We start from the raw sequence: 5,003 nt of genomic DNA, 5'->3' as shown, positions 1-5,003 counted from the left end.
CTCACTGGATTAAAGATTTAAACTTAAGACATGAAACCATAAAAATACTAGAAGAAAGTGTAGGGAAAACACTTGAAGAAATTGGCCTAGGCGAAAATTTTATGAGGAGGACCCCGTGGCCAATTGAAGCAACATCAAAAATACACTATTGGGACCTGATCAAACTAAAGAGCTTCTACACGGCTAAGAACACAGTAAGTAAAGCAAGCAGACATCCCTCAGAATGGGAAAAGATTTTTGCAGGTTATGTCTCCGACAAAGGTTTAATAACCAGAATCCATACAGAACTCAAACATATTAGCAAGAAAATATCAAGTGATCCCATCCCAGGGTGGGCAAGGCACTTGAAAAGAAACTTCTCTCAAGAAGATAGGTGCATGGCCTACAGATATATGAAAAAATGCTCATCATCCTTAATCATCAGAGAAATACAAATCAAAACTACTTTGAGATATCACCTCAAGATATCGCCTTACTTATCACCAGTAAGATTAGCCCATATCACAAAATCTCAAAACCAGAGATGTTGGTGTGGATGTGGAGAAAAGGGAACACTTCTACACTGCTGGTGGGAATGCAGACTAATTCATTCCTTTTGGAAAGACATCTGGAGAACACTCAGAGAACTAAAAATAGAGCTGCCATTTGATCCTACAATTCCTTTATTAGGTATATATTCAGAAGACCAAAAGTCACATTACAACAAAGATATTTGTATCAGAATGTTTATTGCAGCCCAATTCATAATTGCTAGGTCATGGAAGAAGCCCAAGTACCCATGGATCTGTGAATGGATCAATAAACCATGGTATATGTACACCATGGAATATTATGCAGCCCTAAAGAAAGATGGAGACTTTACCTCCTTCATGTTTACATGGATGGAGCTGGAAAACATCTTCTTAGTAAAGTATCTCAAGAATGGAAGAAAAAGTATCCAATGTACACAGCCCTATTATGAAACTAATTTATAGCTTACATAGGAAAGATATAACCTAATTATAGCCTTAGAATATGGGGAGGGAGGAGGGAGAGGGGATGGAAGGGGGGTGGATGGGTGGAGGGAGGGTGATTGGAGGGGTCACCTCTATGGTTTATCTTACAAGGGTACAAGTGAATCTTTCTAAAGGCAGAGTATGAATGTCTTAATAACTAAGAAAATGACATGAAAGCTACATTAACCAGTTGGATGAGAGTATTTCAAATTGTATATGAAAACACACACTGTACCCTGTGATTGCATTAATGTACACAGCTATGATTTAATTTAAAAAAAAAAAAAGAAGAAGAAAAGGAAAAAAGGATACCTTAGCTTTTGTATGAGAAACTTAGGAAGAAAAGATGAAAAAAGTAGAAAAAATTCTACCAATGCAAGAAAAAGAAGAGAAATAAAAAAGAAAGAAAAAAGTTCTGAAAAACCATAACAAAAATGGAGTCTTTGCTACTGAAAAAAGTAAAAAAGTAAAAGTACAACCAAACAAAAATGGAGTCTTTGCTATTGAAAAAAGTAAAAATGAAAAAGTAAAAGTACAACCAAAACAAAAAACTAAACAAACAAAATAAAAACAATAACAACAAGACCAAAAGGGAAATAAAGGAAGAGAAAAAACAAAAAAAAAAAATGAAAAAAGAAGCAAAACACATAAAACTCTATATATATATAATGTGTGTGTGTATGTATAGTATATATATACATATGTATGTGTGTGTGTGTGTATCCTGGACACAAGGAGGTGTGTGTGGTGTTAGGCACTGGAGAACACACATTGGATTTACAATATATGATAAAGGTCAGAAGCCACGCTCTAGTTGCAAAAGAGACCTGGTCTTGTTTTCCTGACTTATTTTCCCTCAACCTAGGCTTGTTTGTTTCATCAGCATTCAGTCCCTGCTGAACTAGTGTCTCAAAGTTCTTGTCAGACTTCCTAGGAGGCCAGCAAACAGTGTTCCCTGACAACAAAACAGCCCTCCCTCAGGGAGTGTGAGGATCACTCAGTTTACCCCAAGTATGGCTACTTGAGCTCAGCAGCCGTGCCAGAGCCAGCCATGCATTAGGATCCTGCAGACTGTTCCTCTCATGTGCACAGCCTTCCCACAATTGTTACCCCTTGCCAGCATCCAAGATGAAGGGAGAACCACCCCATTCAGCATTCAACTCCTGCAGTCAGCCGCTGTTCAAGCTTACTTGCTGCTCCAGCAAACAGCCCAGTCCAAGTATACAACTGAATTTTTAAAAAATGGACACAGTTTTAAAGATGTAAACAATCTCTGCCAGTTCCTGTCCCTAGTCTTGTTCAGGAGAGCCAAGAGGCCTCTGCCCATACCAAGAACCTGCATGCTGTGTCAGTTTTCCCTAGCTCTAGACCTCCTTGTTGGCCGCAGAAGTCTCCGACTGCTTCACTGGACCTCCAGTGTAATGTTTCTGAGCAGATTCCCCTAGACAGAGATGGCACAAGTCCACTTTCCCCTGTCTCACCACAAGTAGTTGATAAGGAGATGTCTATAGTCCACCATTTGCCCCCACTCACACACATTTTTTGGTTTTGAAAGTTTAGCAGTTACTGTCCTCCTCTCACTGCTTGGCTTAGTTGTTGACATGAAAGGGCAACACATTCACAGGTATTTAATTTCTCCTTTGCATTCCAATTAGGACATTGAGCATTCCACCCAGTTAATGTAAACTGTGCTCCCCCAGGGATTCTGAAACAGTCCTAGAATTTTAGGAAATGCTCTGACTAAACTTCTCAAAGAGCTTAACTTGGTTCCTCTGAGTGCCCTTATTCAGTATGTGAATGACTTACTAATCTGTAGCCCTTCATATACATCTTCTGTTGTATGAAGATGACATACAGACACTAGACAGGTGTTAAATTTTCTTAAGGAGGAAAGCTTTAAGGTGACAAAGGAAAAAACTCAGTTGTGCAAACATAAAGTTACTTGGGTTTTGTTCTTTCCCTAGTGAGAGGAGGCACTGATATGATAGACTCAAGATAATTTCTTCCCTTACTAGCCCCTCTACAAAAAAACAACTCATGAAGTTCCTAGGAATGATGGGGTACTACTGGATATTAATTCTTCTGTATAGAAAGTTTCTTAATCCCATACATGATGCTTTCACAGGGGAAGTTGTGGAAAGACTGACACGGGTTAGAGCACAAGAAAAAACCTTTCAAACCTTGAAACAGGCTCTTTTAAATGCATCTGCCTTGATAATACCTGATTTAAAGAAACTTTTCCTTCTATATCCTTTCATTGGGCCTAAAATTGTGATCTTCCTTTTCTTAATATTTGGACCCTGCCTGTTCAACCTCATTATTAAGTTTGTGTCTTCCAGGCTCCAATAGTTTCACGTCAAGATGATGGTGATGCAGAACTCCCAGCAAATACCGATGGAACCTATTGACCAAGTGGCCAGAAAACTTCCAATCCCAAAACCCCCTTAAAAGTAGGGGGAACCTGAGATGGGTCCCTGATAGGTAGACTAACTCCCCTTTTTGACAGCAGGAAGTAGTCAAGAGCAGTCTCATTGATTTACCCTTCAGGATTCCAGGACCACATCTCCTCAGGGTAGAAAGAAAAGGGACACTAAGAAAGGGGCTTCAAAGGTGTGGGAGGAAAGCCTGGCCTGCTGCACCAGGAAGTGTGGATAGCCTATAAGAATGTGGGTAATGAAGTAACCTAGGTAACCAATGACCAATAGAAAGAGACAATCAAAGATCAATAGAAAAGGACAATACTTAGAGGCAGAAGGAAAGACTTGTAGCCAATTTCAAATGGAGAGAGCATTTATACTGGTAGCACCACCTTTGCATCTGTCTTTCTCACTTTTTCTCCTTTGTCTCTCTCACCTTTTCTCCTTCCCAACTCTCTTTAGAAGTGCTCTAAACTTTCTCTTTGTTATTCCTAAACAAAATCTGTTACCTTGAAAATAAATAAATAAAAATGGTAGAATTTTCTGTCATTATTTATAATCAGATAGCAGTTGGGCATATAGTATCCATACTTGATAGTTTTTTTAAATTAAAAAATTTACAACTTTTAAATAGGCAACAGCCAGTTATGTTTTCAGAAAACATGATTAGATGAATTTATTAATGATGGTTTCAAGTTTTTTTTTATTATCTCCAGAAAATTAACTCACCTTTTGTCCTTTAAAAAAAAAAAAAACTGGAAATGGGCATGCATGTGACTTCACACTCTGAAGCAACATCCTAACATCTACTTCATCCACATCTACTTCCACTGTGGGACACCACATTGAAATACTTTTAGGAAAGGGAATGAAAGACAGGTTTGATCATTTTGCCAGGCCATTGCCTTGAGACTGAGAAGTCAACTACTACAAGTTTATCTCCGGCAGCATCCCAGGCTTCCTGAAAAGCAACCTTGCTCTTGATCTGCTTCACCATTTTCACTGTTGGGGTCTCACAAGTGACCATGAGAACGGACGGAAACAGATCTAAAGCGCTGAACCAAGCTTGGGGGTGAAGGAGCAGCATGCCTTCCCTTTATAATTTATAGCGATGGGGTGGGGCCTGTGGGCACACAGTGAGGGTATGGTGAGGCGTGCCTGCTCAGGCCTCCCATGCCCCACCCCACCGCGGTGCCTCGCCCTGCCTCCTTTTCATAAGGTTACTGTAATTGCATTTCTGTTCTAACAATATAATCTGGGATCCTTTCTGAGGATCCTTAATTTAATCACATCTGCAAAGAATGTTTTCAAATAAAATACTTCCATTTCCAGGGATTAGAACCTGACACCTTTGGGGGTAATTTTCAGCCTAATACAATATATTGGTGCCTATGTGTTATTTTCCCCAACATCCATAAATTGTTTGGGAGGGGAGATAAAGCCCAGTGTCCAGCAGGAGATACTAGGCACCCAAGTGAAATGGTCAATTGTTAACAATTCACAGATGATGCAACTGAGAGAACACTGGAGGTTAGGGAATTGGGGGGAAATGTGTTTGGTTTGGTTTCTTTTAACAAGTCCACTTCCTCAT

At 39.6% G+C, this 5,003-nt stretch overlaps 1 pseudogene; it reads right to left on the bottom strand.

Moving 5' to 3' along the window:
* Window positions 1-4,078: 4,078 nt before the first annotated feature.
* Window positions 4,079-4,409, bottom strand: LOC100964323 (annotated as a pseudogene).
* Between the last annotated feature and the right edge of the window lie 594 nt (window positions 4,410-5,003).

This window comes from Otolemur garnettii, unplaced genomic scaffold, assembly GCF_000181295.1.
Source record: "Otolemur garnettii isolate 467f Iridium unplaced genomic scaffold, OtoGar3 scaffold00231, whole genome shotgun sequence".
NCBI classification, from domain to species: Eukaryota; Metazoa; Chordata; class Mammalia; order Primates; family Galagidae; genus Otolemur; species Otolemur garnettii.
This window is presented reverse-complemented; position numbering and strand designations above follow the sequence as displayed.